Source organism: Hylobates moloch, unplaced genomic scaffold (assembly GCF_009828535.3).
Source record: "Hylobates moloch isolate HMO894 unplaced genomic scaffold, HMol_V3 SCAFFOLD_6, whole genome shotgun sequence".
Taxonomy (NCBI): domain Eukaryota; kingdom Metazoa; phylum Chordata; class Mammalia; order Primates; family Hylobatidae; genus Hylobates; species Hylobates moloch.
The window spans coordinates 17,767,916-17,780,951 of record NW_026652281.1 but is presented as its reverse complement, the minus strand read 5'-3'; the positions used below and the strand labels follow the sequence as shown (position 1 = coordinate 17,780,951).

The 13,036-nt window shown below is 35.6% G+C and overlaps 1 long non-coding RNA gene across 1 annotated transcript in view; it reads right to left on the bottom strand.

Annotated features, from left to right (window-relative positions):
* LOC131383820 (uncharacterized) overlaps nucleotides 1-12,318 on the bottom strand; it is a 137,199-nt gene extending 124,881 nt beyond the window's left edge. Inside the window, exons 1-2 of the long non-coding RNA XR_009214169.1 lie at nucleotides 12,276-12,318; nucleotides 841-910 (exon numbers count right to left, since the gene is read on the bottom strand). This is a non-coding gene — a long non-coding RNA (uncharacterized LOC131383820). The remainder of the gene's footprint in view (nucleotides 1-840; nucleotides 911-12,275) is intronic.
* Between the last annotated feature and the right edge of the window lie 718 nt (nucleotides 12,319-13,036).

Sequence of the window (13,036 nt, the reverse complement as noted above, 5' to 3'; positions counted from 1 at the left end):
CAACCGTAAACACATATACACACACACACCCTACACACACACAGAAATGTACACTTATATAGCCGTACACAAATTCTTTCTCCAATCACTGATGCCTTCTGTTACTAACACTGCATAATCACACACCAAACTCTTCATTGACCATGTTTCCTGATTGAACATGTTTTCTGATTTCTCCAAGACTATCCTCATGTCTGAGATATATCTCACTTTAACACATCTCAAAATACTTGGCTAATTATCACATTCATTTATCTACCCCACAAACCTTCCACTAACCCATTATCCAAAGTCTGCATGGTATTCTGGTTTTTAAACTTCGTTTATGCATCAGCTTTTTTTTGTTCAACCAAATAATTTAGAATGCCTTTGGAAATATTTGTAAATAGCAAATATTTCTGGCTCTGAAAATGTTCCAAAAATGAAACATTGACCAATCAATTCCACCTAAGCATTGACCAGCTTATATGTTTACAAATTGTATCCCTATTCAAAATAACATAGAGACTGCTGAGGTTTAAAGGCAGCTTATTGATACTCTCTTCCCTGTCAGATACAAGCTAATTGAAAGCAAAAATGTTAGGCAGAGGAGATAAAAATATCAGGTTTATTATAGATTAAACTGGATTGGAATAGATGGCTTTGAAGAAAAAAAGATGTTCCTAAAGCTCCCTTGTCCAGAATTAGATACTTACCCTTCAGTCACTATCAGCACTGGACAATGGAAGTCTTTTCCCCATATAACCGAGAGCACATCAGATCTCTCTACAGAGAGAAGAATCGCAAAGATGAAAGGGAAATAATATGCCAAGCATGCTCTGTTTCTTGTCCCAAACTCACCAATGAGGTTAGTCCATTCTTCTCTCATGAGGAAAAGCAAGGAGCACAGAGGAGGAAGATGTCCTTCTACCTGGCAAGAGACATCAGAAGAACTGAATAAGTATTTACCCCAACACTTCTCAGCTTTTCTTTCATCTCTACCTTTCAGGCTCAACCAATATTTTAGGAATAACCAGGTATGAAGACATCCGCCTCCAGAGAGATCAGCAGTCTATCAGAATTATCTGCTCTCACCATTTGTTTTTTATCCCTGGACCACAATTTCAGCAGTATAAAGTTTTCTCCCAGAAGACACTAAAATATGCTAAAACCATATATTAACTAAATTAACCCCAGAACTACTTAGGAATTAATATGAAAAATTTATTCTCTATTCTTAGGCCAAATTATTTTTCAGTCTTGTCCAACATAGCTTATCGCTGTTTGCCAGTAAAACAAAAAGGCATCATAAAGATATTTTGGTAATAATACAATAAATTGAGATGTCCCAAATTTAAATATGAATCCTTTTGAAATCAAATTATCAAAACTCAAATACAAAGAGAACATTTTGAAACAAGAGAAAAGTGACTAACACAAGAGAACCTCCATAAGGTTGTTAGTGGATTTCTCAGCAGAACCTTGGCATTTCAAGAGAGAGTAGGATGATACATTCAAAGTACTGGAAGGAAAAAGTGCCAACTGAGCATATTATAACTGACAAAGCTGTCCTTGAGAAATGAAGGAGAGACAGAGATTTTCACAGACAAACAAAGGCTGAAAGAGTTCATCACCACTAAGACTTGCCTTGCAAGGAATGCAAAAAGGGGTTCTCTTGAAGTTGAAATGAAAGAACGCTAATTAATAACATGAAAACATATAAAAGTATAAAACTCACTAATAAATGTAAACACATAGTCAAATTCAGAGTACTCTAATACTGTAATGGTGATGCACAAAAGATTTTTAAAATCTAGTGTAAAAGTTGAAAGACAAAGTATTAACAATAATCACAGCTACAATAATTTGTTAATGGATGCACAATATAAAATGATGTAAATTTTGACAGCAATGACATAAAATGTGGGAAGAGGAGAAGTAAAAGTGTAGAGTTTTCATACACAGTTAAAGTTAAGTTGTTATCAGCATGAAATAGACTGGTGTAAGATTACATAAGCTTCATGGTAACCACAAAGACAAAACTTCTAGTAGATACACAAAGGATAAAGAAAACTCATCAAATGACAAAGGAAGACAAAAAAAATGGAAGAAGAGGAACAGAAGAAGTAGAAACCATTGAGAAAAAAAATAAACAAAATTGTAATAAGAAGTTCTTACCTACCAATAATTATTTTAAATGTAAATGGATTAAATTTTTCACTCAAAAGGCATAGTGGCTGAATAGATTAAAAAAAAAAAAAAGACCAAATATATGCTGCCTACACTAGATTCACTTTAGCTTTAAGGACACACACAGGCTGAGAGTAAAGAGATGGAAAATGATTATATATCTATAAATGTATATATATATATATAATGATTATATATCTATTCTAATGTTGGATGACATACATTGGATATAAATTGGAACATAAATATATGAAGCAAATATTAACATTGGAACATATAAACATATACATTGGAACATATAACTATATAAAGCAAATATTATATTGTATATATAACATTGGAGCATACAAATATATAAAGCATTGGAAATATAAATATGTAAATCAACATTGGACTATATAAAGCAAATATTAATGGAACTGAAGGGAGAAACTGGTAGCAATATACTGATAGCAGGAGACTTCAATACCCACTTTCAACAATGGATAGATCATCCAGACAGAAAATTAATATGGAAACATTGGATTTGAATAACTTATAAATCAAGTGGATCTAATAGACATATAGAACATTTCATCCAACAGCAACAGAATAAACATTCTTCTCAAGTGCACATGGAAAATTTTCCAAGATAGATCATATTTACATAATCATAAGCCACAAAACAAGTCTTAACAAACTTAAAAAGATTGAAATCATATCAAGTATCTTTTTGAACCCCAATGGTATGAAATCAATAATGGGAGGGAAAATTAAAATTCACAAAAATACATAAATTTTAAATCACATTCTTGAACAATTTGCATTAATATATACTAACAATCAACTATCTGAAAAAGTAATTAAGATGACTATTCCATTTACAATAGCTTCAAAAAGAATAAAATATTAGGAGTAAACTGAACCAGGGGTCCACTTTCAGTTCACTGAAAACTATAAAACACTGATGAAACAAATTTAAGAAGACACAAATAAATAGAAAGATTTCCTGTCTTCACAGGTTGGAAGAATAAATGTTGTTAACATGGCCCTACTACCCAATGTGCTCTACTGATTCAATGTAATCCCTATCAATAGAAAAAAATCCTAACATTTATATGAGACCACAAAAGTCCCCAAAAGCAAAAGCAATCGTGAGCAAAAAGAACAAAGCTAGAGGTATCACACTTCCCGATTTTTAAATATATTACAAAGCTATAGTAAAAAAAACAGTAGGATACTGGCATAAAAATAGACATATACACCAATGAAACAGAATAGAGAGAACTGAAGTAAATCTATACATATATAGTCAACTGATCTTTGACAAAAGTGCCAGGAACATACAATGGGGAAAGGATAGTGTCTTCAATAAATGGTGTTGGAAAACTGGATATCTACATGTGATAGATACTGAGTGATCTCCCTTACATATAGAGTCTAAAAGCAGAGAGTAGAATGGTGGTTGCCAGAGGCTGGTGGGTTGGGGGAACTGGGGAGATGTTGGTCAAAGGAGATAAAATTTCTGTTATACAAAATGAATACATCTGGAGATCTAATGTATCACATGGTGACTATAGTTAATAATACTGCATTGTATACTTAAAATGAGCTAAGAGAGTAGATCTTAAGTGTTCTCACCACAAAAAAAAGTTAATTATGTAAGATGATAAATATGTTCATTAGCTTGATTGTGGTAATCATTTCCCAATGTGTACACACATCAAAACACCATGTTTTGCACCTTAAAAATATACAGTTGTTATTTGTCAATTATGCCTCAATAACACTGGGAGAAATAAATCAGGGGCGAGGCCATAAGCAATGAACAGGAAATATCCCACTTGACTGGCATTAGAAGATAGTGTCACCTGACAATGGTTTAAAGTTGCCACTCTCACTTCCAAGCTGTAGTAATTTCTGATGCTAGACCCTCAAATTCTCCCTATACCTGGGCCAAAGCAACTGGTAACTTTCCAGACAGTGGTTGATCTGTCAGCCTGGGCTCCAGAGTGAGGAAAATGTGGAGCAGAAATGCCAGCCAGGCCAAAATAAACACACAGTAACAACATGAAATAAATATTTGTTATTACATTTTAATCCACTGAGATTTGAAAGTTAACATTATTGAAACATAACCTAGGTCGTGCCGGTTGCGCAATCTCTCATTCTCCAATCATCTTCCTCCTCCTATGTTCCCTCATAAAAGGTGCTTCCAGGCATGCAGGCCTATCATCTTTATTACATTTTTCCCTCCTTCCCATGTCTCTCATCAATCACTAGATTCTATTGATAAATCTTCCAAAATGGTTCTAACAACACTGCGCTGTCTTTTTTATTTCCGAAGTAAATTTTGCCATTGTTCTCATCATCTATCACCAATAATGAAGCTATATTCATATCTGGTCTCTAATCCTCAATCACTTATTGTGCAGCCAACCTATCCACCTTACTTCAGCACATTTAACATGCCTCGTATACAATGGACATTAAGTCATTCAACTACTTAGAACTTTCAGTGTTTTGTTACTGCTAATTAAAAATTCAAAATTTTTAGTTAGGGAATCAAGGCTTTCTATACCATATTCCCAAACTAACTTCTCAGCTATATTTTGTACTCAAATTTATATCTTTTATATATCAGAGAGCTTTTCAATGGACGCTCTTAAGCTTTTGGAAGAATGTGAATATTGATCACAATCAGTTTTTTAAAAGACTCCACAAATTCAAAGCTCTATAAATGTGCCTACATATTACATGTGAAACTGATAGTATCCAACCATCCATAGAAAAGGCTTCAAAGCTGTGTCCTTTAAGACTCAGACAAAATAATAAGATGATTCTCCTTGTTAAATCATGACACAAAGCAGCTATAGCAAAACTCAAACTTAGGGAGTTAATGTTCTATCTTGACATATCTCAACCTCATTGATTTTCTTCACAAGAACTGCCAGTATTTTAAAATATCTTCATTCTGTTTATCAGATTTTCTAGAACTATACACTGTTTAAAACAATGGCAACTCATTATCAGAGGTGGAGAACTCAGACCTTTCTGTCGTTAATCAGTCAACTCAATATGTATTTCATAAGCACACAACACATGCAAGGGACCATGTCTTTTCATATTTGTATCCAAAGCAAGTATCATCTTGCAAAGAATGACTGTATTAGTCTTTTCTCATGCTGCTGATAAAGACATACCTAAGACTAGGCAATTTACAAAGGAATTAGGCTTAATGGAGAACCCACAGCTAATGACTGGAGAAGCCTCACAATCATGGCAGAAGGCAAGGAGGAGCAAGTCACATCTTATATGGATGGCAGCAAGCAAAAAGAGCTTGTGCACAGAAACTCCCATTTTTAAAACCATCAGATCTCATGAGACTCATTCACTGTCATGAGAACAGAACAGGGAAAATCTGCCCCCATAATTCAATCATTTCCCACTGGGTTCCTCCCATGACATGTAGGAATTGTGGGAGTTACAATTGAAGATGAGATTTGCTTGGGGACACAACCAAACCATATCAATGACCAATAAATAAATTCTGATAATTGCTAAGCTCTAGGGAACACAAGTTGAATTACTCATAGGCCCTACCCACAGAGACTCAAATATTTGGGAGAAACAGTAAAAACTACCCACAATGCAAGTCAAAATGGAAATACAAGCATTAAAAATGGAAATACAAGCATTATAAGAGCCTGGAACAAAAAATATGTATATATTCTAATTGTGAGAATCCAGGAAAGTTTAAAAGAGAATGTTGCATTTGAGCAATGCCTTCAACTTTTTTTTTTTTTTTTTTTTACTGCAAACAAATATAGAGAAAGCATTGCAGGTTGAGAGATCAATATAGGCATATAAGGAAATCTGGACTTATCTAACATTATCAGGAAATAGAAAATATGACAGAATACTAGGTCAGAATACACACAGTGGAGTAGTGGGAGAATTGGCTGAAGAGGTAACCTGAGGTGCTAGCATAAACTGCTTTGAATGCCAAACACTTTTGAATTTAATTTTTTAAGCAACTGAACACAGAGCATAGGATAGTAAAAATAGTCTAATATATTTTAGGAAGATAGTTCTGATGGCAATATCCATTATTGATAATATTTTGAAAGTTATCTCACGGGAGGCTAAATTTTCCTAATGACAATGTGTTCATTGTTCATTCTTTCAAGGGCGCCTGAATACTTTTCAGAACATTTTGCTCTCCTAGAATGTCTCTGGATGGTATTGTAAGGGTGAGCACTTAAGTGCATTTTAATCACATAGTCCTATGTTGCATGCAATTTGGTTCACTTTGTGTAAAATATTTTATGAGAGTTGGTAAGAGGCAGATAATCCCACCTCTATTCAACAGGTCTGAATCATTTAAAATGATTAAGGACTAAGAAGTCATAAAATTGTTCCAGAGGATTATATAGTTCAAGGATGATAGTTACTGCTTTATCAACAGTTTTCCCATTAATCTGTTGTTCCTATGCTCAGCAATGTTCTCTCAAGGCCAAAACCATCTCTTTTGGGTTGCTGAATATAAGCGCCCTCCATTTTTGGCAGCTTTGATCTCCAGCTTCACTGTGATGAGCCCAGCTGTTCACAAAGCTATTTTCATGCTTGCCAGCTTAATATCCCACAGCTCAGCAGTGCAGTGAAGTGAAGAAGGTTCCTTTCTGATTACAGGTATGCAACAAGAGTTAATTATTAGAAATGCTTTCTGATAATACTCAACTGAAATAACAATCTCAAATGATGAAATTTATGAGCAAAAGCTACATTTCTTTCAACGTATCTGCAGACAGAGAACAGAGAATGGTAGCAGGGAACAATAATTTCTTGTAGTTTCCTAGCGGTGGATATCATAAACCACAGGAAACATTAACTATCCTCTAGCTCCATGAGAATATGGGTCAAGACTCCACAAAGATATAATGAACCCAAAGCCTCAAACCTCGTCAGTTTTTTCCGCTTTTATGACTTCTCTAAAAGGTAAGTATAATGTCAAAAAGAATATACCATTTTATAAAAACCACATATGATCTGATTGAGAAAGCTGCATAAAACAATTCAAAATCTCTCAATCAATTGTGACATTTAACTTAGCAGATATGGTAGGGAAGAGTAATTAATTGTGTAATCATTTGCAAAAGGACATGTACTTGGATGGAAGAATTTTTGGCAACATTTAAGTAAAAGACACATTAAAAATGGCTGTTCCAGTGCCTTTTCCTCTAAAGGAACAAGACTGCCATTTTAACACCACATTTCGTTATTATGATCACATCTAATTCTGCTCTTGTATATGTAAACAAAAGCATTTCTTAGCCTTACTATTTTTAGATTCATGGAAATTTCTTTAGAATGGACATTTTCAAATAACTTTCAAAAGTTCACCATTATCATAAAGATATCATCTGACTATTAGGTACATAGTAGCCTTACCTGCTTCTGTTACTACCATAGACACACTTTGCCCAGTATGGATTTAATTGATTAAATTCTCAGTGATAGGGACAATGAAGTCCAGGCTGAGGAGGTCTCAGATGGAGATGAGGAACTTGTTGGAAATTGGAGCAAAGGTCTCCCTTGCTATGCTTTAGCAAAGAGACTGGTGGCATTTTGACCCTGCCATACAGAACTGTGGAACTTTGAACTCAAGAAAGAAGATACAGGGTAATCTGGCCGAAGAAATTTCTAAGTGACAAAGCACAAAGCATTCAAGAGGAAGCAGAGCATAAACATTTGAAAAACTTGCAGCCTGATGATGCAATAGAAAAGAAAAACCCATTTTCTGGGGAGAAATTCAAGCTGGCTGCAGAAATTTGTATAACTAACAAGGAGCGAAATGTTAATCACCAAGACAATAAGGAAAATGTCTCCAGGGCGTGTCAGAGACCTTCACAGCAGCCCCTCCCATCACAAGCCAGGAGGTCCAGGAGGGAAAATGGTTTTGCGGGCCAGACCCAGGGCCCCACTGCTCTATGCAGCCCCAGGACACAGTGCCCTGTGTTCCAAGTACTTCAACTCCAGCCATGGCTAAAAGGGGCCAAGGTACAGCTTGGACCATTGCTTCAGAGAGTGCAAGCCCCAAGCCTTGGCAGCTTTCATGTGGTCTTCTGTGGGTGCACAGAAGTTGAGAATTGAGGTTTGGGAACCTCTGCCTAGATTTCAGAGGATGTATGGAAATTCCTGGATGTCCAGGCAGATGTTTGCTGCAGCGGTGGAACCCTCATGGAGAACTTCTGCTACAGCAGTGCAGAAGGGAAATGTGGGGTTGGAGCCCCCACAAGAGTCCCCACTAGGGCACTACCTAGAGGGGCTGTGAGAAGAGGGTCATCATTCTCCAGACCCCAGAATGGTACATCCATCAACAGCTTGCACCTTGCAACTGGAAAAGACACAGGCACTCAATGCCAGCCTGTGAAAACAGCCAGGAGTGGGGCTGTACCCTGCAAAGCCACAAGAACAGAGCTGCCCAAGGTTGTGGGAGCCTACCTCTTGCATCAATGTGACCTGGATGTGAGACATGGAATCAAAGGAGATAATTTTGGAACTTTAAGTTTTACTGACTGCCCTGTTGGATTTCAAACTTGCATGGGGCTTGCAGCCCCTTTGTTTGGGCTACTTTCTCCCATTTGGAACAGTTGTATTTACCCAATGCCTGTATACCCATTGTATCTAGGAAGTAACTAACTTGCTTTTGATTTTACAGGCTCATACATGAAAGGTGCTTGTCTTTTCTCAGATGAGACTTTGGACTTGGACTTTTTGGTTAATGCTGAAATGAGTTAAGACTTTGGGGACTGTTGGAAGGGCATGATTGTGTTTTGAAATGTGAGGACATGAGATTTGGGAGGGGCCAGGGATGGAATGATATGGTTTGGTTCTGTGTCCCCACCCAAAATCTCACCTTGAATTGTAATGATTCCCATGTGTCAAGAGCAGGACCAGGTTGAGGTAATTGGATCTTGGGGGCAGTTTCCCTCCTGCTGCTCTCATGATAATGAGTAAGTCACATGAGATCTTATGGTTTTATAAGTGTTTGGCATTTCCCCTGTTGGCTCTCATTCTCTCTTCTGCTGCCCTGTGTATAGGCACCTTCCACCATGATTGTATGTTTCCTGAGGCCCCCCTAGTCATGCAAAACTGTAAGTCAATTAAACCTCTTTTCTCTAAAAATTACCCAGTCTTGGGTATTTCTTCATAGCAGTGTAAGAATGAACTAATATATAACCAATATCAGATGTCTCTACCACCCAATTCTAAAAAATGTTTAAGGTACAAATAATGCCAATTTATAAAACAATTTTTGAGATAATAGAAAAATACAAAAAGACTCCCAACCTATTTTTCAAGGCCACCATAAAGGAAATTATAAGAAAGGAAATCCTATGGCCAAGTTCATTTCTAAATGTAAACGCAAAATACATATAACTTTTTTCTTTTTAAGACAGAGTCTCACACTGTCACCCAGGCTGGAGTGCAGTGGCATGAACATGGCTCATTGCAGCCTTGACCTCCTAGGCTCAAGCCGTCCTCCCACTTCAACCTCCCAAGTAGCTGGGACTAGGCACACACCACCATGCCTGGTTAATTTTTTAATTAATTAATTTTTTTTTTTTGGTAGAGATGGTGTTGCTCAAACTGATCTCAAACTCCTGGGCTCAAGTAATCCTCCTTCCTCAGCCTCCTAAAGTGCTTGGATTAGAGGCATGAGCCACTGCACCAGGCAAAACATAAAAATTGTATCCAGAAATAAATGAAAAGATCAATGCCTGACTATACCTGACATACTTTGTTGCTCTTTCAGGTCCACCCTGCAAAGAAGCTTCAAGGAGCCAATATCCTGAAGACATGCAATCCACAAGGGATGTTTTCCCCAGGTACTCGTACTATACATCTGTAGCCATGATGAATCTACAGTAGTCAGAACCTACACTCACTGCAAAGCCTTTAGAGATCCCCATATAAACCAAACAAATACTCTCTGCCTATCAAATTGCAATCTAAAATTTCCCAAGAATTTCCAGATATTCAGAACAAAACTCAAAAGCTTAGTGGGGGTTGCAGCGGTGAGAACTGCTAAACCTAAATTACAATAAAATTAGTATCATAATCACTTAAATAGACATAGTAGAGAAAAACAGAAAAAAACTTTAAATAAATATAATTAACATCCTCAGAGAAAGACTTTCTTATCCATTATAAAAGAAATATGCTTCTCTGAAATAAATTATTTTGGGGCTTAGAGATTAAACATAATATATGTGTATATACAACATATATAATTTTAATACATATTTAATATATATTCAGAGTTTATATTTCTAAAATATTAAATGTATGTAGATGCACACACATACATATATGTTCATAATAAATGCTGAAATTTTAAAATGCACACAAAATAACAAGCTGGAAATAAAAAGAGACCCAGATAAAATATGAATTAGTGAGACAGAAGATTAAACAACATGATTATCAAAAAAGAAGTGCAAAATGGCAAAGAAATAGAAAATATGTACAAAAGTTGACTGGCATAGATACATACAAATATGCTTATTGTGTCATTGTTTTTATAGTGAAAAACTGAAACTATTCTAGATGTTATTTACTTATTGAATTCTTAAATAATTTATGGTGCATCCATATTTATTATCTATTACATATAACATATTAAAATATGGTACATCCATATTTATTAACTATTACATATATAATAACAACAGTTGCATTCCATTGTAACAATTTTAAGCAGTGGCTTAAACAAATGGCTAGAATTACATCAAATTGAGGCAGGATAGGTAGTCGAGGAAGTGACCATGTTCTCGGGATGCAGCAACCATCATGACCATACAGTCAACACAACAAGCCTCAACATGTGCATTGTAATTGAGTATTCAGGCAAAGCTATCTTCAGTAGATTTTTCCTGTAGAGAGCATTCGCACTTTGATTTTACCTGTCCTCAGATTGACCCTTTACTCATTTTAATAGTAAAAAACACACCCCTGGATGCTAATGAGACATGCAACATATGAACAAACATGTACAGCTACTGCACATGTGCAACCAGAACACCACCCAGAATATGCTTACGAGTAACACTTCTTTCCACTTCCTTGTGAATAATCATGTAAGACTCCCATAAAAGGAGTCGCCCAGGTGCCAGTCTTTGCTGTCTCATCCTTACAAACAGCACGCCCTGAATCCTCTCTCTCAGGGTGTAGTGTCTATTCTGCACCTAACTTCCAAATATTCTTTTTATTTTGCAATAAATTACTCTATGCTGTATCTCCTTTGCTGTGTGTCTCTTGTTTAAATTCTCTTAAACCAAAGAAGACAAAAACAGAGGTATCACATCAGCTGTCAACAAAATGGCTATGTATGCAAAGGACACATAAACCTGTTGATTTTGTTTGTTTCATCTGGGCACACTGCTGCTTTCAATAAAATTGGGATTCTCTTAGAAAGAAGAGATTACTGGATATTAAGTAGGCTTCTAACAGTCACTACAGACTGAAAAAAGAATAAGTTATTTGAAATAATATGATATACCACTGTCACAGAAATATACACATAATATCATTCTATGTAAAATGAAAAAATCAAACTTTTTTTTATTTCAGGTGAGTTTCTGTGTATGTAGTCATGAAAATGAAAACACAAATGTATTTGCATTACATTGAGATTTGGAAAAAAAATAACCAGAGGAAAAAAAATAAAAGAATACTCTGTAAAATATCAAAAGTTGATCATATCTGAGTGAAAAGAGCATGAATTGTTTTTAATTTTTCCTTGTGCTTTTGTGTATTTCTGCCTTTTTTCTACATTGTACATGTTTATTTTGGTAATCAGGATAAATGCAGCAAATGAATATTTATAAAACATAGCATCAGCTAAGTGAAGTTGTAGATATCTTCAAAAGGCAGGCAGAATAATTTCAGAGAACAAAATACTCTGGTGGAAAATCTGATTATTTCTTTCAGGATTTTTCCATTCTTTTTTTTGCCTTTGGGTTTATTTGTTTTTTGTTTTATTGATTTGCAACATCAAAACTATTTCATAACCAGGTATGATTGAAAGTACTTATGAATGGGAAATACAAACTTAAAGATACCTGTTTACTTCCTGTTTCGTTTAATGAATTTACATTAATTGTCAGTGTGCCAGCTTGAGTATCAACTCCCCAGGCATAGGAAGTCAGCATTCTTTTCTGGAAAAAGCCAACATATTACCTAAAGTGAATATCTGAATATTTTTTACAGCTGTTTTAAATTAATACTTAAAATCACAGACGCTAGTCTGAACTTTTACCATGTGGGTCTCTCTCTCTCTCTCTCTCTCTCTCAATATCTCTCTCTCTCTCTCAATTTCAATCACTCTCTCTCTCCATATAATTTTAATTACCAAAGAAGCAGAGGCAGGGTCCTGGGGTAGAAGATGAAATTTAATCAATCCATTTCCTCCCAAGGCTCACCTTCTAAAATGTATCATTTTTTCCTTGGCCCTTTCATTTCCAGTGCTGCTAGTTTGCTCTTCAGCTTATTGATAACCCATTCCTCAATAAATCATAGACGAGAAAGTATATGAACTGAGGCCATGGGGAGTATATCAAACATGTGATGCTCTGGAGCTGCCATCTAATTCTTACCAGCTCCTTCAGGTGATTTACCTCAAAGCAGTGAATTTAAAAGAATTTGATCTGTGATCATGCCAATTTATGTTTATCTCACTGGACTGCTATGAAAAAATAGCTGAAATATTTACATTGAAACAATTTTGTAATATTAAAGAGCATGAGGCAAAAAGAAAAATTTCTTTTTTTATAATACTAGTATTTGTCTGCAAGATGCAGGAGTCAAACCGTACTTCTAGAAT